Source organism: Plectropomus leopardus, chromosome 5 (genome assembly GCF_026936395.1).
Source record: "Plectropomus leopardus strain MGB_pleo_1.0 chromosome 5, ASM2693639v1, whole genome shotgun sequence".
NCBI lineage: Eukaryota > Metazoa > Chordata > Actinopteri > Perciformes > Serranidae > Plectropomus > Plectropomus leopardus.
Window position 1 is genome coordinate 33,595,677 of NC_142180.1, and position 27,252 is coordinate 33,622,928.

At 41.8% G+C, this 27,252-nt stretch overlaps 1 protein-coding gene across 6 annotated transcripts in view; it reads left to right on the plus strand.

Annotated features, from left to right (window-relative positions):
* The window catches only part of nhsa (Nance-Horan syndrome a (congenital cataracts and dental anomalies)), a 90,640-nt gene that overhangs the window by 32,952 nt on the left and 30,436 nt on the right, over positions 1–27,252 (plus strand). The window contains exon 1 of one of the 6 annotated variants that reach the window (XM_088078016.1): positions 12,200–12,528. The exons of 4 other annotated variants lie outside the window; for them this stretch is intronic. The gene's annotated coding sequence lies outside the window, so the exon portion shown is untranslated. Of the gene's footprint in view, positions 1–12,199; positions 12,529–24,815; positions 24,955–27,252 lie in introns of those variants that run through there. One more of the 6 variants, XM_088078018.1, reaches the window with a different exon arrangement.

Genomic DNA, 27,252 nt, shown 5'->3' on the forward strand with positions numbered 1-27,252 from the left:
ACACAAGAAGGCTAACGCAGAGCAGTCGAGGAGAGACGCAGCCAGTTATCAAATATTTACTCTGTGCACAGTTATTCTGGTGTTTGCGTGTTGGCAGAGTGTAAAAAACCGAGACATCAGGAAGCAGATTAATGAACGTCTGACAATCTTTAAACTCTCGGAAACCGAGGAATTGGAGTTTAATTTACAGTTACTGATTAGTGAAGTTGAGAGCTCAGATTTCGAAGACAAAATCAACCACACAAACAAACCAATGAGTCCTGTCACAAGATAAAGGCTCATTTAATGGGAGGGATTGGTGGTCACGCATAACTGAGTGGCGGCTGCTGAGTCTGGGGTCTTTCACATGTGGAGAAAGGACATCTTTAACCCCTCCCAGCCCAGCCCTACCCCCACACACACCCACATTCTCACACCATATACACATTTCTCCCTCTGCTACTTCAGAAAAAAGCCTAATCCTCGGGTTTGGTCGATCCTTTCTTAAATCAGTCTTTCCCCAGAGTCTGCAGCAACACACTGTAGCTGCTGCTTCCCTAAACCGAGTTACGCAGTTACAGATTCAATGGAAAGTTTTGAGTCACTCGGCCTCATTTGGCCCAAACAAAAACATGTTGTGGCACAAAGAGAGTTGTTTTAGATTTGATGATACTGCAACAATACATGCGAATATGTCACAATTATCTTAACGAAGCACACAATCTCAATCCATCCATGAAATGTGACTCACTGACCGCTGAACTGTGAACTGTGATGGACATTTTTTACCATTTTCTTTCTCATAATAGTCAAAATATTTCTTTATTTATCCATAAAATAATCCTTAGTTGCAGCCCTATATGACCTTCCATTCAAGCTGCAGAGATTTAATACCCTCCAAATACTTCAGATTCCTGGAAGTGCTTACACACTGTCTTATGTTGGTAATTAAAGTTTTAAGGAATGCTTCACATCCCCAATGACCATTATCAGTTACTCGCCCTGTTTCATGCTGAATTCATGAAGAAAACATAATTTTTCTTGTGTTCCTCCACGGTGAACACAAAATGCAAAAATTGAGAAAAGTCTTGATGAGCTGATGTTAAAGCAACGACAACAGCAAAACTTTAAAAGCAGCCTTTTACAAACTCTTACATAACGTATACAGTATAATCTACATGTCATTCATCCAGTCGTGTTACCGTATGCTCGTAATTTTACATTGCTGAACACAGGAGCTGCTGGTCTACTGCTGCCTGAATCAGTTTGTTTGTTTGTGTTATTGTGTGACTTTTAGCGTTAGTTCTGATTCACCGAACACACTCTCATACAACAGTTTGTATGATTTTATATGAATAAGTGCCTCATGAATGGCGTTGTGTTCTGCACATCGACTTACGTAGGTTAGGTTTAGCAAAAGAAACATATTAGAACATAACCTAAAATGACTCAAAGTTTACCCACAATTAACACAGTTCTGAACACCCAACCAATTATTCCTTATGGGGCCGCTGTCCTCTTACCCCCCATCAGCTCATTGATCCTGTAATCACAGCCATCTCAGATTCATTGCCTATACGTGAATTACAGTCTCATGGTCACATGGGATGTGTGTGAATTTTGGTGCATAACTTTTTATAAGAAAGCAAACAAACAGTGCATGTAAGCAGCCTGCAACCAGCAGCTCCTGTGTTCAGAGAGGTAAAATTATTGTTTTTGTCAATGGAGTCTGGCTTTGAAGAGAGCAGAGATAAGTTTAACCTTTGGTTCTGTAAAGTGCTGTATGTTAAAGAAGTAATGAGTGTGACTGGATAAACGAGACTTGGATTATTCTGCACGAGTTGTGTGAAAGTTAAACTGATGTTTTGATCTAGTGTTACTGTTGTTAAAGGTGGACCCCAATGACCTCAGTTCATGAGAATTTTCTCCATTTTCGGATTGTTTGGTCACTGTGGAGGCATGCGAGAAAAACAGTTATCTTTACAGATTCACCATCACACAAGTTGTGTTTTGTTGTTGTTTGAAATATTCTTTTATATTTACCGATCTAAGAAAGTGCATCAACATTCACAGGAGGTCGAAGTATTTGAAAGATATTATATCTCTGCAAAATAGGGCTGCAACTTGTGATTACTTTGGAGATAAATAAAGCATCGTTTGGACTATGAAGTGACAGGAAATGGTGAAAAATGTTAAGTTTCCAGTGCTGCAGTCAGTGAGTCATATTTCAGGGATGGATTGAGCTGTTCCTGTTGAAGCTGTGTCACTATATCTTACATGTGACCACATCGGTGCCAGACGAATTTCACAGAGTACGATTTGAATCGAAGGGCGTGGAACAAATCGCAGAGAAACTAGGACAAAACTGTAACGTGATCCATCCAGATGAGTTTAAACACTAGATTTTACAGTGGATAAACACTCAATAGGATCCCAGCAGAGGCTAGCAATCATATCGAGCTGGAGGGTCAGTCAAAATTACAGCTGTACGTAAAAAACACTCATTTTGAAATTAAGGTGGGTGTAATTGTACCCAGATTGCCCGAGCTGCTACTTTGCAGAACCTGCCTTTAGTTTAGTCTGTAAGGTTGCTCCCTCACACAAGTTGCAGGACATTTCATGAGGGAGAGGAGAGAAGGAAACTCCGGTCAGGGTCCACGTGATTTCTGGACCGGAGTGAGCAAATCCTCAGAGCTGTGTTGCCAGGCAAGTAGAGCTAAAGCTGCCTGCTTGTATTTATTCTGGGGCTCAATCTGTAACTACAGATAGACTGAAACATGAACGCTGATGCTTTCTTTCGCAGACTGCTTTGCATGAATAAGACAAAAAGTAGAGATGTGAGCAAAATGTGCTGATTTGCATGGTGTGTATTTGTGATATTATCTGTTTATGGTGCTCGGCGCTTGTGTGTCCTTCACTTTATGCAGAAAAGGAGTCAGTTTTAGAAGTGAAAGTGCTTGTGTGACGTGTCACTGTAGAAGCTGTTTACTTAACAAATTATGTCCCTAAATGGGGAAGGGCAATGAAAGGAGAACACAATGAAATCATCTTGCTTGGTTGGCTCCAGTATTGAGGTCGGCTCTGTTTTGAACAACCCCTCCTGCTCCCCCCCCTCCACACACACACACACACACACGCACACACACACCCCACAGCAGAGGGACAAGCAGCACTGAACACACACACACTAGTAACAATGCAGAGCGATGCCATTGGCTAGCAGACCACGCACTTCTGGCCAATAGTAGCGTGCAGAGATGATACTGTATTTGTATCCCAGAGAGAGTGATTACCTATTCAGAGTGTTTTTATTTGAACTTGAGTGAAGCGGGAGTCCTGCAGTTGGAAACGTGCACGTGTGAAGCTGCAGTTTCAAATATAATCAATGCGGTCTTGTTAAAATAACCAATCAGTCTTTTTCCTCCCACTAAAATGGGCTTTTAACTGCAGGAAACCTAATCTCAGTCCATTATTCTGTTGCAGGCGATCAATCAGCTAAAAATGAGCAATCAGCTTGTTATTGATAACCTGCTGACATCTCATAGGGAGAGCAGCACAGAGACCCAAGTGTTGTTTGGATGTTTAAACTCCGGCGCACATCCGGGCTGATGTCATGTGAGTTTTACTCCGGCTTTCTGTTACATAACGTGAGCACGTCAGTCGAGGCACGGCCCGCGATGACTTCATCGTGTCTTGGCAGAGAGTGTCCACTTCTGAGGTCTTTTCTGGGAAGTTGTTCATGTGTTTGAAACATAAGAGCTGCCGAGCACAAGCTTGTTAAGAAAATATCCCCCTAATTGATGAACATAACCCTAATCTATTTTTTTAGTAACCTCATAGCGTTGAAGAATGCACGTAATCCTTTACAAGCGAGAAACAGAGCGAGGTGCAGCGCCTAAAGGCAGAGCAGAGTCATCTTTGGCCTGGGGGTAAAAAAAGTGCATGACTTGTCCGTGCAAAGCTCCAAAGTTCATGTGAAAGTGAGCAAATGCAGGTCATGGTCATGTTCTGCTCCCATCTGATGCATTTTTATCAGCTGGGCTCAGTTTTCAGTCTGATTCACAAAGAAGTGCAATGTGGGAAAAAAAAAAGGTTTCCGTGTAGCCAGGTCGCTAGTAAAAAAAGTTGCCATTGTACGTTTCTGCAAACCACAAATACGTTTCGTTTGTACATTTCATATGTACCGTATGATTTTTAAAGTGACATGTTATGTAAGATGACTTTGTCATCTGGAGATGGTGGGTGGAGTGACACCTAGGCGAGACACCCGCCAAGCTGAAACTTTACGGGTTCTGAACTAATTTATTTTAGGGTGAAATTCATTGAACAGTCACATGGATGTGACCTTTCCCCATTGATCATTAATCCTCCATTGATTCAAAATGAGGTACAGGAATGTAAACAGAATCTGTTCCATGTTGTGGAAAAGATGTGCGAGGGAATTTTTGAATACTGCTTTTTAGGGGGATTTCATTGCTCATTATTAATGGTATAATCTCAAATGGACTGCAGGTGGGTTTCCATTAACCTTCAAATTGCAAAAATTAAAATTGCAAATATAAAATATGCCTAATGGAAACACATCAGTTTTGAAAAAATGCAAATTTATTGCAGAAAAAATTGTTACGCTTGCATGATTATGTATTTCAGAAAAGCCAGATTTTGCAAAACTGCAATGGAAACAATATTTTGGCTTTTATAGGTTAGTTGATGCTATGGTTTTATGCTTGTCAGTCAGAACTGGCTCCCTCATGATGCAGCAGGAGCTACAAGAGCTGTTATTGCCGCCTATTATTATGCCGCCTTTGACTGGAAATAATAACGGCTAGTGCGGTGGCTGCAATAGAAATAAACCTGCTCACGTTTTGAACATCCATCGCCATCCTTCTTGGAACTGTATCGCGAGTAGAAGTCGCATAACATCATCAGTCATCTCGCAATTGTGTTTTGGCGAAATTTCAAAAATATCGCTGAAGTTTTGCGTGAATCTGTAGTGGAAACCCACCTTATGATACCTCGGAGACAAAGTGTTCGCTCATTGAAACACAGTCACAGTAAAATGACGAGGACTGTGTTGACATGTGGATTTGTTTTAAAGGGACACAAAGTACACAGTGATTGTGTAATTGTGTTGTTTCCTGGCTGCAGCGCTGTCCCCTTGTTTGCTCTGTTCCAGTAACAACTGGAATAGTCTGTGATCAGAGAGATCACCAGGGAGAGGTCACATCTTTGTTTCCTTGGCCGGACGTGGACCGGCGAGGATAAAACAGAAACCATCTGGGAAAAGTCGAACATCAGCACAGTTCAACCTGAGGCACAGTCGGAGGGTAAACTCTGCTCATATCTTCCTCAGAGAGACCGTTTCTGTGGTCTCTGGTGTTGTTTATAAAACTGCCCGTCTCTGAGCTGAACATCTTGGACGATGTCGAGAGTGAGAATAGCTCAATACTGTGACATAGCTTCTAGAAATCTTGTGGCTTCCTTTCAGTCATGATTTGCCCTTTGGCTGGGCCTGCGCTGCAGAAACCTGCGGTCAGACTGCTGCTGAGCGGTGCAGGCTCTGCCCAGTTGGCGCTAAATCCAGAGCCAAGGAATTCATTATAACAGAGTGTGTGTTTTACGGGAATTCAGCTGTTTGTCAACAAAATGCTCGAGATGTGAATTTATAGTGGCTTAAGTGATGGTTTACAGGTTTTGGTGAATGTGTGAAGTGTACACAGAGCCGCCCGCACGTTCAGCCACTGAAAAGTCAGAGAGGTCGGACGAGTGTGGCGACTTTCTTTGAGCAGAGAGATAATGCCGAGCAGAGCTTAAGAAGTTGGAAAAAGTAATGAAGAAATTCCACTCTCCCTGCTGATCCCTTCACTTCTCTGCCTTTTGTCGATGCCCTCCCTCCCCCTTTTACTGGCCCCCTGTGCCTGCTTCATCCGCATGTTATGGGAAGCGACGGGCAGGACTCCTGGGAGCGTCCGCCAAGCCTCGGCTCATGTGAAGGCGAGCTCTGAGAGGACTATCTATATAAGGTAAAAAAAAAGGCCCAGATCACAGAGAGAGAGGGAGCAACTGATCGGCAGATAAAAGAAAAATGAAACATAAACACGACGGCCACCTTTGATGTGCACGTCCACAGATGCTCTCCTGTCCGCCGCCTTCACTCTGCATGAAAGACCATCGTGCATCGACTGACCTACACAGACGAATCACTTTCAGCTTCTGTTTTTCCTGTCATACACAGCTTCAGTCACCCGAACACTCACATGCACACATTTCATTCACACACACTCTCCCTCTTTTATTGGTCCCCGTGAAAACTGGCTGTCCAATAACATGCAGCTGAATGAGTCGACTCTCAGATAACAGCCGTCATCCCCATGGCGATGTGTTCAAGGCAAACTTTTTCTTTCCTTTTAACTTCAGATTAGTCACACTTCAATGCTGTACTGAGCTGAGTGATTCATTAAAAAAAAAGCTCATTTCCTCGTGTCCCTCTCTGGCGTGATAGAACAAGCTTAAAATGATTGTCTGGATTTAAAGCTGCTCTCAGTATTTTATATTTGCAATGAAACACATCTACGAGGATGTGAAAAGTGTAACTCATAGTGATGAACAGACACAACCCTATCTCAGCTTTAAAAGTTCCTGGAACCCAAATCACCAAAAACTTTCTTAATATGTCATTTAGGGTCTTACATGCAAAGTAAACATGCGGCAAGATGCAGTGATGCACCGTCACTAATTACCGTCCATCTCCTCCTAAGCAGCTAAAACATTGTTTCAAGTTAGTCTGCACTGAGACTTAATTGGTAAGAGATGAATAAAGAGAAGAAACCACTGAAAAGTTTTCAAAGACCTCTGATCCTGCTGCTTTCTGCTGTTAAACTGTTCTCCTGCCTGTCCTGTCTCCTCCTGTGTGTCTGTGACATTGCACAGACACACCAACAAGACAACACAAACATCAGCTGACAGAAAGGCCGACTTGATCTCCAGCGGCTTTCAGCCAATTGCTCAAATTTAGCAGGTTTAGCTGTGGTTAAAAAACCTGTGTGCACACACAAATGTTTTTTTAAAAAGGGGCATCAGTTACAATGTGTCAACTTTATGTTTACATGTTGCTCTGCGGACCTGTAGTGGGCAAAAATCAGCCAGTTCTTTACTTGATTACCGCTAACACAACATTCATGCTGTTAATTTGATGATAATGGGTCAGATAGACTGTAAGTGGATGAGGAAGGACTTTCCACTTCAGCTGAAGGATTTAGAAATTGATGCTGCCTGTCAGAGTCTGCGTGGCTTTCACCGCAATCAATACAGGCTAAACAAATGTCTTTCCCAGTGAGGAAGGCAGGCGTGTCCCTCAAACATGCGATTAGAAGTAGCTCAGCTTGTTGTAAAGAAAAAGCCGGAAAATTTTAACTCCGAGTGAAACACGACCCCTATGGGAATAGCCACCTCTGGAAACTCTATAAGCTCTCTCTATAAAGTACAATGCAGCTGCTCAGATAAGGTTCACCGCTTCAGGACGACTCGAATCTCAGACTTCAGGGATGACTTCTGATATTTAGGCAGCCAGGATGCCGCGGGCCATGCTGAAAAGAAACCCGGTTGTTTGTGGGAGGGATTCGGTTTCTCCGTATGACAGACTGACAGCGTCACTCTCAAACACCGGAGGCCTTGATGGATCCAAAGTCGCTGCCTCAGCAGCTCGGTGGAAATGCGTACGGCTGAAACATGTAGCTGCAGCGTGCAGAGCGTAGGAATTTCAGTAACGGGAGCTTCTCATCTGATTTGATTTGCAGATTTGATGACAGTCAGCTGTGTAGCTTTTATGGGTCCACACCTTCTCTGATGCATGTGAGAAGTATTTACAACAGCGTGAAGCTGGCAGGTGGCCCATCACATGTTCCTCGAGGGCGGATTTATATAACATTCAGCTTTTTAATATCTGTGTAAACCCTCCATCAGCCGGATAGCTCATTAATCAGTGTGATTAATGTGGTATCCGTGTTAGTCATAAACATGCAGTAGTTCCAGTGTTGGCTCTGATTTATATCTCGCTCAATAGTTGATGAGCGCTCCTTGGAAAGATGAATCAAATGAATCCTCTTAAATTTAGTTTTTAGTTGGATTAATTACTGTTTTATTGTTGATATTTGAAACAGCATTAGCCTCAAAAATGTGTTTGTTTATATTAAAAGGACAGAAGTATAGTGACGGTATTCAGATACTTTTCTTGTTGTCAAAGAATTGTATGAAAAACAAACAGAAGAAATTGATCCTACAAACAAGCATTATGTGTGTGTGATATATCATATATATCTGTGTCACACAGCTTCACTGTCATCCAAAAACATAAAAACACAAATACGAGCCACACTGTTGCTCTCGGCTACATGTTCCCTCATTAACTTGAACACAAACACTGTAGTTTATTTTAGTCAGTCCCACACTCCGTCCTGCAGCTGTAAATACTCAAATATTCAAACTCAACACTCATTAATTTATATCCCCACTACGAGCAGACTCTGTATGACCCCACTACTGTTTCAGCTTCCTCTCCTCTTCCTCAGTTCCAGTGTATAAAGTTAAGTTTACTGCCAGAGCTTGAGTGTACATATATGTGTAAGTATGTGAGCATATGTGGATATGAAAGTATCATATATTTGCCTTTATTTGTAACAAAAACAACAAGGAAATAAGAAACCAAAGTAGAGGAAAGAAAGAAATGCAATTTACCTGTAAATTACATATACCTGCTTTACACAGTCATTGTAATTGTAAGTATTGGGGGGAAAAAGTCAGTATATTTGAAGATGAGCTTATAAAAGTCACAAATAAAAAGTAAAGTAAAAAAAAGAAGAGAAAAATCAACCTGATTCGAAATCTGAAATATTACTACCCGGTCCAAATTGGGTGAGTCACGAGCAGCTTTGACCTGGAGCGTGTTTAATTCCCTCACTGAGAAATGAAAAGTCTGTTTATTACACTCGATGTATTTTTATTCTCCCTTTATGACGTGTGTGTCTGCTTGTTTCTGTGCAATACTTTTGTGTTATCAGTGGTGCTGGTATGCTGAAGTGCAGAAGGTCAGGTTGAGGCTCACCGACACACACACACACACACACACACACACACACACACACACACACACACACACACACACACACACACACACACACACACACACACACACGGATACGCCCTCCCAAACCGAACCACTATATGCCGCGGAGCTGTTTGTTCAGCTGCAGAGGGGATCCTCCTCGTCTTTCAGCGGAGGAGTGGGGAACTTAAATTCCATAGTTTCGCAGAAACCTCTCCGGGGTCCGAGGCACCGATGGCAACAACATACAGCAAACAGATGTTGTATTTTTTCAGCCCTGATTTGCTCGTCGAGGTTGGGACCTCGGGAGCGATGCAGAGCAGATTTAAGGGCTTGTGTGTTTTTATTACTTGGCTGCAGCTCCCACAGGTGCTTTAGGGGAAAGAGCCCAACTTGCTTGTTATTATTATGGCCCTACTCTTCCTGAAAACGAGCCTGTTTTTTCTTTTTTTGTTTTGGTTGTGTTTTTGGTCAAGCTGTGTAAAATTACAGGAAATATTCTCAAGAGTTTCCACTGAGAGACTCCAGAATCGGTGATAACAGCTCGGCCTGACTCAGGGTCATTTATTATCTTTACTGCACACACTCAGCTCACACAGTTTCTGTGCTGGAAAATGTAATCGTATAGCTTTCGCGCTGACTTTGCAGAGCTGCAAGTGGATCTGAAGTAGATACGAGCTGTTGTAGAAAGTGAAGCAGAAATTTGTTCTGGGTGTGATCTCGGGATTTGTAAGAGGCGGTTTTAGCCTCCGTCTGACTCGTCCTGTGGTCGCCTCTGACTGCAATCTGCTGAGAAAAGCCATCTGGTGGAATTTGGACACATTAGAAACAGCTTGACTGGATGAAGATAACTTTTCCCTCTACCACCTCTGCTGTGTGCCGGTGGTCTCATGTATGCAGCCACCCAAAGTGGCTGCAGAGCACACGCCCAAAACTCTGAATGGGAAAAGAAAACACGCTTCAATCCACATAAATAAAGACATGTCTGTTTACTTTTTTGGTCATATTATTTGAGGTCATACCGGCTGTTTAAAACGTGGTGGTCGTACCAGCAGCAAAGCGTCTTTGTAAAGTGGTTAGCAGATAAACTTCAGAGTCATTTGCCTGATTTATGTGACTGTGCGTGTGCGGTGTATTTAATTTCCTCCGGTGATGTTGTCAGGTGAGGGGTTTGTAGGTTTTATAAAGTGCTTTTAAATTATGTTTGCCCGTTTCTCCGTGTTTGCTTTGGTAAGCGGTCTGTTTTCTTATGTCACTCAAGTTGATTTTTGCACTGATCTGTGGGATTTTCATTCACATCAATCTTTCAGACCGAGCTGAAACATCGCTGTACGTTTCCCCAGGTTGTCCTCTGTGAAATGATTTTGTTTAAGCCTCTGGCATGTTTATTTAAGGGTCTGGGGGCTGAAGAGGAAACAGCCATGACCATAACAGCAACAGTCCAGTGACAGTTAAGCCATCCCCGGCACCAGAATAAATACTGGAGTTATACCTTTCCACAAACCACGGATATATACGTTATTAATGTAGGAAATATGTTGAAACTTTTTACAACGCCCCTTGAAACTTGAGAAAATTGGCAATGAGCAACTTAACAAGAAATGACCCAAAAACGAGCAAGAAAAGTAAGTAAGAAAATTACTTTAAAAATAACAAAAATAAAAAGTTATAAATGAAAATAAACAAGGAAATGACCTGGGAAAAACATAATAATAATAATAATAATAAATCTTTTTATGTATTCTGTATGTAACATAATTTAAAAAATATAATAATGATAATTATAACTATATATTTTACCCGTTTTAAAAAAAAATCCTAATAATTTTCTGTCCCTCTTTATTTTCGCCTTTTCCAAATGTCTTGCATTTTACAGGATTTTTTTTTTTTTTTTGCCAAAATGCTGACTGCCTTTTTCCCTATATTTTTTTTAAAAATCCAAGTTTCAGAGGTTTTAAATGCTTGTAAAAGGGGTCTCAATCCAGCACAACAAAACTGTTGGCGATCCAGGTTTCAAAGGGTTAACGTGATTTGGAAAAGATCTTTAATACCCACTTTTGGTGGCACAATCGTGGCTGTAAGTGTCACTGCTGTCTGTCTAAAAACACCTAGAATTTAGTGGCTAAGTCTTCTATAAAAGCACCCAATTTTGGAGCACAATCTCTACTGAATTTCAATGTCTCTCTGAAAAAAACTCATTTAATTTGCAGAATTTCTGCTTGAAATGCCCTCAGCAGGCGGGTTTCCATTAACCCTCCAACTGTGCAAATTGCGAATATAAAATACATCTAATGGAAACACTTCAATTTCAGGAAAAAATCCAATTTCTTGCAAAACAATATTATGTTTGCATGAGGTATTTCCAAAGAAACCAAATCAATTTACTCAGATTTTAGTTCAGTTAAATAGCTTATTAAAGGCGTCTGAATGCTGCTCAAGAAAACTGATGTAAATCCAGGTCTCAAAGGGTTAATATTCTGTATTTGGTGAGACATTTTCTCCGTCTTTGCTGGAGACGTCCTCCTGTGTCAGAGAGAGAGGGAGAAGTTTGGCCTACATTCCCGTGGGCTCCGACTTGCGTAAAACTGTCACCACACACCCAGCCGAGTGTGTCGTGGATGCCGCGTCATCGTCTGCACCCACTAATTTTACATCGTGCCATAACAAGAGGACCCATCATTACTGAACTGCTGCTACTGCAATTTAGTGCCGGGTCGAGTTGTGCACAGAGCTGGGACGTCAGAGGGACAGGGGGACATGAGAAAAAGACAGGAGCAGTGTACGGGAATGAGGAATAAAATCTAGGGGGCATTGCTGCTATTTAGCTTTATCGCCACAAAGAATATTTGCTCTTTCAGTCTGTCCCTCGCAGCACAATAACCAGCGACCGCCATGCTCTCGCTGTTTATCGGCGTCCAGTCCTCAGGATGTCCATTCATGAGGCACTTACGCGAGAGAGCCCTCCAGGGGCTGGGGCCATTCAGGAGCCAGGCCTACTTTCTGTCCCAGGACTGATTCTTTATTTATTTCTCAGCGAGCTCCCTGGGGACAGAGCCGCATTCAGAGCGCGGCGGCCGACACGTGAGCTGTGCCCCGTCAGACGGCGAGTCTGGCATCTGTAAAGTCAGTGAGAAACACTCCAGGGACATCAGAGCGAGGTGAAGATGTTTGGTTCCTGATGGGGGACAGACTCACAACATATGGCGCGTGATAAGAGTTTTTCTCTGAGGAGCCGTGCAGCAAAACTGCTCCTAAAGCAACGAAAAACAACCTCCTGCTTTCCAGCGAGCGCGCTCTCCAGAGATTCATCAGTGATTAAAAAAACAGCTTTTAATCATAACAAGATGTTTTTTTCTGATCACATGCTGCAATCAACTCATAATGTGTTTTCTTTCTTCTTTTTCATGTCCACCTCTGACGTCCTGCTGATTTCTGCTTATGATCAATAGGTGAGTATTATTACATTTATATTTGCAGTACATCTGGAGCCAATATGCCTTTAAATTTCGCCATTTAAAACATGAGCAAATTGGTTTAATGGGAGGGAAAGGGAATGACCAACTTGGCAATGAAATACCCCACAAAATTAGAAATAAATTAGAAAAAGGTGACAAGAAAATGACCTCAAATTAGTTTAAAAAAAGATCTATATCTATATCTGTTTCTTTCTTTCCGTCCATTGATCTATCGAGCGATAATATAGAAATAGAAAATATTTTTACAGGGATTTTTTAAAATTATATTACAGGATTTCTTTTAAAATTTTAAATATAAATTTTCTTGATTGTTTTTGTTTTGTTATTTTTAGGGGTTTTTTTTGCCTTTTTTTAAAAAATTACTTACCTTTTTTTTAAATTTATTTTTAGTTTACCTTCTTGTAACTTTTTTTTAATTAAAAAAATAAAATCCTGCTAATTTTTGAGCCATGTTTTGGTAAGTTGCTCATTGCCTTCTCCCCATCTTTTTTGAGCTTTTAAAGGGTAAACAAACAAACATTTTTTTGGACATTTTGGTCGTTAGTCTTCCCAGCGTTGCTCAGACTCACATCTGCAGGGGACTCATGGTTCACTGCAGGGCTTCACTCGAGTTTTCTTTCCACAGCTGAGGTATGATGAACTGTGAAAGTGCACACCCTCTCTGGTGCACATGTCTCTGCGCATATGTGTCCATTTCCATGGCGACACAGTTTAAACTAAAACCGACAGTGGCGTCCTTTTTGTCATTAGCTGGCGTGAGTTACTGTGAGGAGTCAGCGTGGCGCTAACAGCTCGCTCAGCTCGTGCACTCTGGCTTATTGATGCTCTCTGCTGTGCTAACGAGTAAACACACACCCCTCTGTTTCAGGCTCACACACACACACACACACACACACACACACACACACACAGTGGCAGTTACACAGCAGGTCACCACTTTAGCAGAATCATCTCCAACAGAGTGTGATTGAATATTTGTATCGCAGCATTGTGCTGACTCAGGGAGGCTAACAATAGAAAGGTACACTCCCAGTGCGTCCTGGGAAAAGAGAGGCGGTCACACTGATTTTGAGCAGCTGTTTCCTGGTTTGTTTGTGTCGCCGCGGTGACATATTCTCCTTTCTGACCTTTTTATGGTAAATCTTCCCACGCCGATTAAAGATCCCGAGTGTAGGATTTAGGGAGGTGTGTTTCAGAAATGGAATATAATATGAAAGGTAGGTTTTCTTTAGTGTATTATCACCTGAAAATGAGATTTTTGTGTTTTTGTTACCTTAGAATAAGATGTTTATATTTACAAAGAGAGAGGGTCCTCGTCAGAGGTCGCCATGTTTCTACAGTAGCCCAGAAAGGACAAACCAAACACTGACCTTAAATAGCATTGGGTACTGAAACCAGTGCCAATATGGCTTTTTGCCTACATAAGCGGTACCTACTGGACCGAATCATGATTCTGTTGCCTCATTTCGGTGCCAGATTGTGTGTGTAGCGAGTTTGTGGCGGAAAGAGAGAGAAATGGTGCATGTGTGAAGGGAAGCGCCGCAGTGCAGCGTGTGAACGGTTTAGACTTTCTCCTCCAGACCAGTGGTCAACTGGTCCATTCACGGGGTCCAGGTTTCTCCCAAATCATCAGTTCATGGTCCATACATTGGAAAAAATAGCACACTTTCAATTTTATTTCACACAATGTGAACAGCATGTTGGCCTAGAACTCAAAGAAATAAGAGAAAAGATTAAACAGAAACGGCACTTCAAAATAAAAGCCAAAAATTCACTGTAAGATTGACGCATTTATGAGTCACTTGTGGTCCATTTAGAGTGGACCCATGACCCACTTTTGGACCTCAACCCACTAGTTGGGAGCCACGGCTCTAGACCCAAGCGTTCCTGTGTTTTACGTGCCACCTGCCAATTAAAGCAAAGGCGGTTAGCCCAGAAGTTAGCCTCACACTGAAAACTGACCAGGCTCTCTTAAGGTGGACTGTTAAGGTGGACAAGCTGTTCTCATAGTAGTGACAATCTCAGCTGCTCCTAAAATAGATAACGGAGGAATCTCTGGCTGCCGAGTGCTGTATTACGTGTTAAATGATTGTTGTTGGTTCGGGTTTTGAATTTGTGGTGTTCCTTAATTAGGTAAATTCATATTTATTTATTTCAGTGTATTTAAAGCTGTTAAGAAGTAACATATTCACTTTCAAGTTTAAATTTGGGTCTTCAACAAACAAAAAAAGGCCTTTCTTTCATGTCGTTTGCTGTCATATGTGTGCTTTATTTTGGAGAAAAGTTTCGGTTCAGGTAATGTTGAGGCACCAGTGCAGAGTAGTAAGTAGTTCGGCAACACTCATGTTTGTTGATGTTTTTTAAAGATGGGTATTGGTAGAGACATTTTGGCTTTTTTAATGATTTAGCAACTTTAATAAAGGCTTTTTAATGTAGTTCCTCCTCGTTTTTCACACGTTTGGAGGTCCTGGATTTCCCTCCTGTTAGATACTGTTGGTTTGTGACCTACGTTTGATTCTAGTCTACGGAGCAAGCAGTCATTTTTTCTTTTCATAGATGGGCACCACAATTGAAAAAACCCCAAACGATGCCCAACCCTAGATAGGAGCATTCGAGTTTTTCGTGTTTTTGCGTCGACCACTGTTGTTAGAAGTCCGTCTGCAGCATTAGCGAAACACTGATTTGTGACATGAAACTGCTTTTTTGGTGTTTTAGCTGGTTTTAATCACCTGATCAGTTTTTTTTGGAGACCTCTTTGAATAATTTGTGTCCCGGTAAAAAACCTCCTCAACGATAAACACTGAAGGAATTCTTACCGGGAGGATTTTTTAGCTGGTTGCAATCTTTAATCTTTTAAGCCCGATGCCACCAATCCTTTTTAAATTTCATACACTGTTCCTTTAAAACAAATCTTTTAGTTGTATTTTCTCCCGGTGGACAGTGTGTGTGTTTGGGTGTGGTGGTGGAAGCCACTGGGAACTGGTGCGGCTTGATCCTCTCCATTGTTTCCACTCAAAGCTGCTGGGTTTGCTCTCTGCATATCCATCCTTCCTGCCAGCGAACGGTTTGTGTTGAACCAGCCTTCAGTTTATTCTCTCGCTGAGCTGAATCCCATCAGGCGGACATGTGTGAGGGAGGGCCAAGGCTCGGCTCGGCTCGGCCCTAATGCCACTCCCTCCTGATGACTTTCCCACAGACGCACACAGGTCACAGGCCCGTGAATCTGACCTCAGTCTGACCATATTGTCAGTTAAAGAGAGGTTTCCATTGCAATCGCCCGGCGCATTTTCTGCCCTCGTTGTCTGTTTCCAAACCACACCTTCCCCCTTGTCTGCGTTCTGGGTTTGCTTTTTCCCCTCGTCGTGTTTCTCTGCCTTCGCAGTCTGTCTGTTCTGCTTATTGTGCTCCGTGTGAGCGCGGAGAGATGCCAGTAAACTGCTGAAACCAGAGTCTGGGGCTCACACAGCCCAGTGTTTACACAGGAAACTGTGCAGAAAACCGTCTGTGATTAAGCTGCTCAGACACTTATATAACAGTCTGCATACTCCTGTGTACCTTCAGCCAGGTTACAGAGCCATTGTCCAAAATGTGTGAAGATCCTCCTTTCTGTGCACACACACACACACGCGTGCACTCACACATGTGTGTATGTTCACCGGCACGCCAACAGTTTCCATAACCTCTGTGGCTCAGTTTGTGACCCGAGACCGGAGCGCCGCACACACTCCTGCCCTCTGACCCCTCCGCCTGTCACACTCTGAATTACAAGTTGATGAATGAGCGGCTGCACAAAACACCGAACGTGCTTCTGTTGTTGAGTCGGTTGTGTGTTGAGACCGAAGCTGTTGTTTGGTGGCCGCGCTCTCTCACTGCACTCACCGAGTCAGTCAGTCCACAGAGCTTTAAATGACGTCTCAACACGTTTGTACAGACTTTTATTGATGTCTTTGTCCGAGTGTGTGAATCACGTCTGTCTCTTATTGACTCGCCTCATTCTGCCCAGCTTTTTAGCATCAACAAAAAAAGGATGAAACAACATCATGCAGTTTCCTAGTTTCATGAGCCGTAACAAAGAACTTTTATTTCTTTATTTCCAGGCTTTGTGCGATTGGTGTTTCGCTTTGCTATATTTGCACTTTTTAACTCTCAGAGTTTCCTCTAAAGGCCACATTTAGACAAGAAGTTAGAGAAAAAATGTCCAAATAACAACATCTGTAATTATTTTAATTATATTTTTAGAAGTATTTTACAGATACTTTTATTTTTCAGTTCATTTCTTTGATTTTTCACTCTTCTTTATTTTTATTTTTATTTCATTTTATTTATTTTGTGTTTTTTTGCAAATTGTTAGGTATATTTCTTGTACTTTTACACTTTTTTTGCTTTTTTTTTTGGTTATTTCTTCCTCAATCGCTCATTGCCTGTCTTTATATGTTTTTGAAAGAAATCAAGCCAATATGATCAACTTTCAAAGGGTTAAGGGAAGACACTACAGGTAAAAAGGATTACAACTTTAACTAATAGATACAACCACTAAAGTTTCCCAGTTGATTACTTACAATTATATTTAGTTAATTCTGTTTATTTAGTTTAAGTTTCCTGAAATTTTATGTTTAAATATGAAAATTAGACATTACCTAATTAAATATGCACCTTTTGCATACATTTCCAGAGCAGAAATCTGATGTAAAATACAAATGTTAATTTGCGTTTTGGACTTTTTCTTTCCACTATTCTGAAAGAAGAGTTGTTACTGAAGCCCCAAAATCTGAAAACTGACCTGTGCATGTAAAAACATGTTTTTCCCTTCAGTTTTTCCCTTTAAAAGTGCCTGAAGGATTTCTCTGATGTAATAACAGGCCTGAAATTAAACACACCTTCATGTGTAATGTTACAGTGTCATGCACATGGTATTGTTTTGAAATTACATAACGTCTACAGTATAGCTGCAGGACGATGCTCTCACTCTGTTACAGGAGAGAGATGCAGGAAGAAAAGGCTCAGTGAAGTGTGTTGGTTTGGCAGAGAAACGGGCTGATGAAAGATTAATCTCCATTGCTATTCTTTTCTTGTTTTTCTTGGCTTTGTGCTCGTGGAAAGGTAAATTCACTCCCGGGCCGCTCATCCTGTCTGGCCACGGAGAAAACGCTTTTGTTTCACCTTTTTAAATGCAGCCATATTCCCGTAAGCACTCGGGCTCGTGTTGACAGAGCTGACCGTGCAGAGCGCTGCTCACATTACTTCTTCCCTTGTTCTGACTTCAACGTTTTTCATTATCCTTCACCTCGTGGCTAACACTCCCCTCACTTCCAGTAAAGCCAGGAACTCTTTCTCTTTTTACGCTCCTGTCGAGAGTTCCCGCCTTTTTTGAGACGCCTGCGAGACGGGAGCGCAGGCTGAACAAAAGCAGGAGGTCAAAGGGCACGCATTTTCATTTGTGAGACTAATAGGCCAGGTGTACCTGGAGGCTACGGAAACCCAGAGAGCTTTTTGAGCTGGGACCAGCCCAGACACACCCCTTCCTCCTCTGCCGAGGCTGGGCGTTAGTGTGTGTGAGCACTTCAAAGGTCTAGCGAAAGCAGGGACCCGGGCCAAGCTCAGCGGGAGAGCCATTACAGCCCAATAGGAGTCAGCTGTGACCTCAAAGACCGTTAAATGATGTGATATGAGAGGGTGTGCTGCAGCCTCCCAGAGGCCTCTACAGCGAATCAGGACGGCAGAGCTGTAAAATGAACTCCGTGCTGATTTAAGGGAAAAAGGAATTTTAAGTGTACTTCGGGGGAGAAAAGGGTTTTTTTCTCCTTTTTTTGGACAGTCATTTGTTCTGTTATTCCAACATGTACCAACGCCAGGGGGGGCTTTCTTGTCTCTAGTGTATTTTCACAGAGCAGTAATTGCAAAAAAACATTGTTTTTGTTTTTACCCAACATCAAAATACAGTTATTATTGCTAAAATCAAGATTAAAGGGACGGTTCATGATAAAACTATACATAATTTTACTCTTACCTGTTTATTAATCTGGATTTTTTGATGTGAGTTGCAAAGTGTTGGAAATATCGGCCTTCTCGCCAATATAATGGAGCTAGATGAAACTTGGCTTGTGGTGCACAAAGCGACAAAAAATACATTTGAAAAACTCAACAGCAATGTCCAGGATTTTCCACACGAGCATTTATTTGTGGCGGCCCACCACGATTAAAACATCGGCCACCACATATTGATTTTATACTTTTGGAGCTGTACTGTTCATCAGGAGTGCTTTTGAAATATATATACTGTTTGGTTATTTATTACTAATTACAATGACCTCAGTGTATAATCTGGGCACAGATGGAGCAGCAGAACGTCCAACGCAGTGAAAGTGAAACTTAACAGTTCATTTTGCTGGGTGCAAGAGTTTGCTTTCACTCACAAACTGCTGCTGATCCTCTCATCCATCGATTTGACGAGATCGACAGATCAATTATCCACCCCACGACTCAAACTGCTGCTTAAGGAAAAAAGAAATTTAGTTCCCCCTGTGCTGAATTCACGGACCCACAAAACCATTCAAATGAGGTAAAGAGGTAAAACAAAATGATAAAAACGGGACACACGCTAACAACATCTCAGCTGCCCGCTCCATCAGTAGAGACCAGAGACTGAGCTCTGGTGGTGCGTGCTGTGCACTACATACACTGAGTTTAGTAGAAAGAGAAGCGCCTGTCTTTATGACGATATTAAAACACGTACCTTGGGGATTTTTAAAAACCCTATAATACCGTTATACCATCCAAACCCAGTTCCTACATGAAGCTGCTCACAACAAGGTGTGTGGATTATCTTGAGGGACCGGGTCATTATTTCAAATGCATTTATTCACTTGAGCACCACAAGCCGAGTGCCATCTAGTTTTATTATATTGGAGAGAAGTCAGACATCTCTGTGGCCGAAATCTCCAACTCTCGGCATTTCAAACCAAAACAATACAGACTGATAAACAGCACTGCAGGTAAGAGGAAAAATGTGTGTTTTTGTATTTGGGGCAAACTGTCCCTTTAAATTAGACTACTAAAGCACTATAAAACCCATTGTCTGTAGCATTCAGAAAGCCAGGCTGAGTGGCCAATGAGCTGGTAATTTACTCTAGTGTTTACTGATGTGAGCTGACCTCCCAGTCTGTGTGCAGACCCAATAACGAGGTGTCTCGAGGTCAGGAGGTAAAGGGTTACTGAATGCGGGCCCTGACCTCTGCTGACCTCGCTGAGTGTGCACGAAAGGACAGAGACACGAGGTGACTGTCCCTGTTTGCTGAGAGCTCACAGTTTTTGTCATGCTTTCCTTTTCGCTGCTCAGCAAGTGCAGATGCAGGTAAACAGCAGGTCAGGTTGCATCGTGTGGACGGGGAACAAATATTTGTGTGCAGACAAGCAGAGAGATTATTCAGAAGTGAAGTCGGTGTGAGAGATTTTAATCGGGGCAGATCTGCTTACAGTAAATTCCAGGTGATTTCATCGCTGTTTTCACTCCTAAATCAAGATTTCATTACAGTAAAGTCTGAAGTTACAGTGGAAAACCCCACATGTGAGCTGCTCAGCGTGATTTATGATTAATTGTATTGCGTAATTTAGAGAGAGAGCTCCATTCTCCCTGCGTGCTGATCCTGACCGCTGCAGTTTTTTTAACTATCTGCCGTGTGTTATTCTGCTGTTGTTGGCTGAGCTAAAGCAATTAAATGAGTAGCTGAATGACAGAAAGTTAATTGGCAAGTATTTTGATAACCGAGTAATCGTTTTAAAATGATAAAAACTGACTTCTTCCAGCTCTTCCATTGTGACCATCTGCTGTTTTTCGTTTGTTTTTGCATCAGTGCTCGCAGAACATGTTTGGATTTTGGACTGTTGTTTGGATTAAATTGAAGACGTCATCACAGGCTGTGAGAAATTGTCATGGTCTTTTTTTAATTTTTCAATTTTTTGAAACTTTGTACACTGAAAGATTAATTTAATTGTGATCAGCAGATTCATTAATAAAGAAAGTAATCATTACTTACAGCTCTAATTATTGATGTAACCTTAAATAGCTCTCAGAATAACATTATCATTACAGTGGAAGTTAGCTTTGCCCTTTTTAGAGTAATCTTTGCTTTTGGTGAATAGTGTAAACAAGGGGTTGTTATAATTAACTGTTCAACAATTAAACAACATCAGATGAACAGTCAAAAATACATATTAAGTATAGTGTACAGGTGCTGTGGGGGAACATTTTACCTGACACATCAAAGAATGATCCCAGGTCACTTCAACTCAGTGAGGCGCACCGTTTAATCATTTAATATTGATATCTGATTGGCTCAATATTGCCCGATACCAAAGTTCAGGTATTTGTATCAGTAATAACTAATCATTTGTCAAACTTTTTCATGTGATCGCTGCGTTTGTGCAGATGATTAAGAGTCACATCAGACATCAAAACATTGACAAACAATATAATTACAAAGTTTTTTTTGTGTTTACCTGAACAGTGAAAATGCTGCCGAAAAACCAAAACAAAAAGCTGAAAGACACTGAAATTATCCGCGGGTAACTGCAGAGTCAGTGATGATTAATTGTAGGTTTATCACTATAAATGACCCCATTTATATGAAGCACAGTCGTTTGATTTACCAATAATACAAACATTATTATTAATGCAACTTTAAATACGTTGTGGATCAGAAACCAGCAGATTTATGTTGCAGTATAATTACAGTCCAAATCTGCTTTTGATTTTCTTCCCTCCTGAACTCCCTGTCTCTCCAGTCCTATTTATCAAACGTACAAACTCTTGCCCTCTGCTCAGAAACACTGCCGAAATTAATGTCAGCGTCACATAAAAATGCTGTGACGCTCTAACAAAATTCCCCGCTCGTTACTGAGCTATAAAACACACCGCACGCTCTCATGAACGTCCATGTGTCATTAAATCTTTACAAAGGAAATGTTTCTGAGCATGTCAGACATTTTTACCGTCGCTTAACACATCCTTCGTCTTTGCTGAACCTCCAGAATCTGCGCGCTCTCTGGTCAGAGCGACAGATCCTCCGGTTGGCACCGCGCCCGCCCGGCAGTGTGTACCACTCTGGAGGTTTGAAAATGGAAAGTATTTCAAAGTCACCGCAGCCCGCTGTTGGACTTTGTAGTGGTAATTTGAAGCAGCTGAGAAAACAGGCCCTCGGTCGTTACAGCGCTCGTCTTCTTCAGCTTCGGGAGGATTTCGATGTCAGGAAATGTCCCATGTGCGGCAGCATGGTTTCAGATATTATCCAAAAATAATTCTTTGTCAGAGTTGTTTAAGAACTGTGCGTGTGTGTTTGGGAAATGGATAAACATTCAAATTTTAGAGCTCTTTTGGGATGTGTGTCACAAGAGGGAAGCTTTGAGGTTCAGCTTGTAAGTGATGTGGGTTTGAGCTGTCGAAATATTTTTTTTTGACTCCCCAAACTGTTTGTAGAAAGGTTAATGTGTTTCTACGTCGCCACGTTGGGGTTCAGATGCATCCCGTCACATTTATCTCGTTATTGGCCATCAGCAGCGTGTGTCTCTTCAGAGGTAAAGATGATGGAAACTGTGATATCAGATGGGATTCCCCGTCTCGCTCCTTCCTCGTTTCCACCCTCGCTGTACCTCCCGGCTCACAAGCAGGCAGACAGTTTGGCGGTCCAGGCGCTGATCCAACATCTGAGCGAATAGCGACGTCTCCTGAAGCACGAGCGTGATTTAATTTCACCACCAGACGAGTTTTTCGTGTGTGGGCTTGCGGCACTGCCAACGCGTGCTGACGCCGTGACCTCAAGTCAGGAAACACAAGAGCGCTGCAATTAAACACAAGCAATTTCAAACACCTGCATTACTCCTGCTGCAGCTGTGATGTCATCTCCTCACACACATTTCACTGCGTCAGGTCCAGCGTGCAGGATGTAGGAGGATATATTGGCAGAATTAGAATATATTGTAATCAGTATGTTGTTTTTTGTGTATAATAGAAGGCAAAAGGTAGATTTATTGGTCATTTTTTAAACCAAGTTTAATCACCTGAGACTAAGAATTTCTGTGTTTTCGTAACCTGAGAATTTGCCATTCATATCTACATAGGGAGCGGGTCCTCGTCCGCGGACTCTGTCATGTTGCACCACAATATTTCTACAGTAGCCCAGGGCGGACAAACTAAATAGTAGCTCCAGATTGGGCTGTTTGCATTTTTTGTGTTTTTGTTTTTGTGTTTTCATGTCGACCACCACAGCCAGAGGCCCATCTGCAAGGATCAATGGAGGAAAATCAATAACGTTTTAACGTAAAACTGCTTTATTCTGCGTTTTTATGTGTTTATATTTGTTTATTTTGGATAGGAAGAGACCTCTACGTATACTTCCGCTCTAAAAACCTCCTAAACAATAAACACTGAGGGAATTTTAACCGGGAGCAGTTTCAGCTGGTTATAATCTGCAATCCTCACCACTAGATGCCACTAAATCCTCCTAAATCTCACACACTGAACCTTTAAATAATGTATCAGACACTGAATATGTCACACAGTCTACGAGACTATGAGTAGAATCGTAATTGGAGGCTGTTTTTCATTTCTAAAGCAGGTAATTAAACGACTGGTTTTGAAGACAGTAAAACTCTTGAGGATGGTTTGATTACAGCGCAGCGGCTCTTTGCCGTGGTCTCTGCAGGCTTCTGAGAGCAGCACCAGGCTGCAACAATGGCTCATTTAGCCCCCCCGTGGGCCTCCTGGTTCCCAGCATCACATTCCTATCAGGGGTCACAGGGCCCACCTGCCGCCCCACATCAAAGCTCCAGGTGAGGTGAGGGAGGCTCATTTGAAGAAGGCGTGGTGCCGCAGATACACGGTTTACAGGAAGAGAGTTTGAGTCTCGTGCAGTAAAAGTAGCTGTATCTATAATTAGCCTTTGCATGCTAAAAAGTGCATTTGCACCTGAGGGCAGGTGAGATTCCCCGAGGAATTCTTCGCCCTCCAAATGAGCATTTATACTCCAGGTTGTTCTGTTGACTTTGCAAAAAAAAAAATTCTTGATGAATCCAAGTCATAGGCGATCACATTGATCACATCCAGCCGAATGCTCAGTGCTTCGCAAACAGACGTCCCTTTCTGACGGGGAACTGAACTGAAAGTGAAAGTTATCTCTGCTCTCTTCAAAGCCAGACTCCACTGACAAAAACAATAATTTCACCTCACTGAGCACACGAGCTGCTGGTCTAATAACTGCCTCGATCAGCTGATTTGTCTGTGTTATTGTGTAACTTTGGTGAATTTAAACTAACCCTTTAAAACACCAAAGTCACACAGTAACACGCAGACCCCTGTGAGTTTGACACATTAAGATTTTTCTCCGTTTTTGGATTCTTCGTTAACCGAAGGCATGTGAGAACAACAAAGTTTTCTCCTTGAATTTAATATAACATTTGTTAAGTAATTGATATAAAAATTGTCCTTTTGAGGGTGAAATATTCCTTAATATCCAGGATGCACCCACGCTGACAAAGTAAACATAAACAGTACAGTTCTGGAAACAAGTATTTGGCTCTTTATGAAAAATATCAGTAATAGTTGGATTTCAATTGTGTATCAATACGGCATCATGCAAGGCTGCACAACTGATGGAAATATTTTCAAAATGGAAACATGGCAATAAGGATATATATATATATATATATATATATATAATCACAACATCATAATTTTTGTATTTTTTTTACTGTGAAAATAAAATGCAGAAATTAAGATTTCCACTGAAATTACTACTCCTACTACTACTATTACTACTTCTCGCGCCTGTCAAAATAATCGCAATATGATCCTTATTGACATGCCCTATTTTTTCTGTCAGCTATTAGCAAACATTTTGATTATTTTTACACTACTTTAACCTCTGACCTTGTTACACATGTTCCTGCTTATCAGTGCTTTAGTTATCATTTCAACAACTCGCATCCCAGCAGAGTTGTTGCAGTTGTTGTGCTCAGGGAGCGTCTCAGCATGTCTGCAGGCCTCAGCCTCGTCTCTTCTCTGAATGTAAACAGTCTTGTGCCCCACCTGCTGCAGCGGGTCAGCAGCAGCGACATCACCATCAGCTGGGAGGATGTGGGCTCAGAGCGGATTACCGGGGAGACGGGTATTATTCTGCGCCCACTGGCATCGGGACTTGACTCTTTGTGCTTTACTAATCAGACCTCAGAGGGGACTTTCACCAGCAGCTGAGTGCCGACACACAGAGGGACACTGTTTTTAGGGCCGTTCCTCAGTGACAGCAAGCAGATTTTAATTTTTTACATTTGTGGCAACAGGAGAGACGCGGATAATTCTCTCAGCTATTTGATGAGTATCTGTTACATGTCGTTTCTTGCCTGATTCAGGTTAGTAGTTTTTATTTTCTCATTTGTACTGCAGTGTGTACTAAAATGCATATAGATTTTAACCCTGTCACACCTGAGCAAATTGACTTTAAAAACAATTTTTGAAAAAAATATGGATAAAAGGCGACAAGCAACATCAAGAAATGGCCCAAAAAGTTATAATAAAAATTACAAAATTAAATTTATCTGAAAGTAAGCAAGAAGAAAATGATTCAAGGGAAGAGCTCAAAAAATAAAATACTTTTTTTCTCTGTAAAATAATTTTAAATATATAATTGAGAACATTTACATACAGTTTTCTGGACATTTCTTCCTTGGTTTTTTTTTTTTTTTTTTTTTTTTTGATAATTTTCAGGGAATTTCTTTTTTTTGCATTTTGCATTTTTCTTGCTAAGTTGCTTGTCATGTTTTTTCCTGTTTTTAAAGGGAATTTAACCAGTTTTCTCAGGTTTCAGAGGTTTAAATGCTTGTGAAAGGTGTATAAATGCACCACAAGTGACCTGATGTTGCTCCAGGTGTCAAAGGTTAAATGAGAAATGATAATTTTACATTTCTTGTGCATGTAAATGGATGATTAATTTACAGTTAAGATCACAATACTAAATTGGAATTGATCGGGGCGAATTATCCAAAAACTTAATTGACAATTAGACGCTGATACTTGATTTTTGACGCCTAATACTTGAGTTATAGCTTCAAGTATCGAGCATCCTGCATCCTTTGGCATTCCTCTGCACCCTCCATGATCCTGCATTGCGGGTTAAGCGGTCAGTGTTGTTTCAGCGGTTTGGATTAACACTCCGACTCTCCTGTAGCAGACCATAAACAGATTAGTGGTCGCCCAAGTCAGGGCCTGGCCGGACCATCTGTACCCAGCGCTGGCGGGGTGGGGAAGGGGACATGGGGGAGGAGTGTGAGCAGATGTTGCAGTGGAGCTGTGGGTCAGTGTGGCAGTGGAGCCGAGGGACGTCGCTGCAGAGACATGAGGGCTTTCTGATGCTCAGAGTTAAAACCACGCAGCTCTGTTATGGCTCTTGGATGCTGCCTTGTGCTCCCATCCCGAGGTACTGTATTATTTACTGGGGCTTTGATTGAGCTGCAGCCACGTCCCATTTCTCTTTGCTCTGCATGCACAACTTACAACTTTCGACCACAGTGGTGAGACAAACATGTCTGCACTTTGTTCAAGTGTTGTTACAAGATGTAAGAGATGAAAGTGTTCTTCTTCTCAGCTCGTGTTGGAGGCGTTTGCTCGGTTGTTTCGCTCGGTTAGTGTAACCGGTGTTACCGAGTGTGAACACAACACAACAGGTTCTGACACCAAGTTGTTGCTGCATTGTTTGTTCTGGAGGAAAGTTCGGTGCTCAAGACTTTTGATTTTTGTTCCACCTTTCCAGAAAAATAATTTTTGTGCAAGTCTTGAAAAATAAAAGTCCACTGTGTAGGATTTGGGAGATATATTTGCAGAAATTGAATATAACAAGTATGTTTTCTTTAGTGTATAATCACCTGACAATGAGAATTGTTGTGTTTTTCGTCATCTTAAAATGGGCTGTTTATATCTACTTAGGGAGCAGGTCTTTGCATGTGCAGATTGCTATGTTGCACCAGCATGTTTCTACAGTAGTTTTCGTGTTCGACCTCGTAGTTAGCAGCCCCTCCGTCATGAGCAGAGTTCAAAAACACTTGAACACAATTGTGGAAAGGGAGGACAGACCAGTGCTGAATTGACGTCTGTGTAAAAGGGACAACGGCTGGGACAGGTGTGATGTTTTGACGATGTGTTATACGTGACTCACCGCAGGAGATTTAAAAAAGCAGCTAGCAGCAGTTAGTGGTTAAGTCAAAGAGGAAGCCGAAAATGCCTAAAAATTGGAAAAAACTATGGGTTTTGGAGCTCCTTACCTTCTGAGCAGAGAGTTAGATCAGCTGCCATAGAACAGGGGCTGTAAATGAGTGTTTACTGGCATGTTATGTCGTTGTTATTGTTTATAAAGTGCTGCAAATGTGTGTTATATGTCACACTAGAGGCAGAAACTGTTATGTGAGACATCATGGCTATCACCTCTTTTGGTTCTGCAGTGCCGGCATGCTGTCTAAAATCACACACTGTGAAAATGCAGAATCACTGGGTCTGTTTTGGAGAGAAAGAGAACTCTGCTGATAATTCGGCTTTTGGTAAAAACTACCTGAATGTCTGGATCTTCATTTATCAGAGAAAAAAGGTGAGCAAACATTAGCAGGTGCTGGGCTAACGGCCTGTGTCTGACATGCCAAACAGCATTGGAAAAACACCGA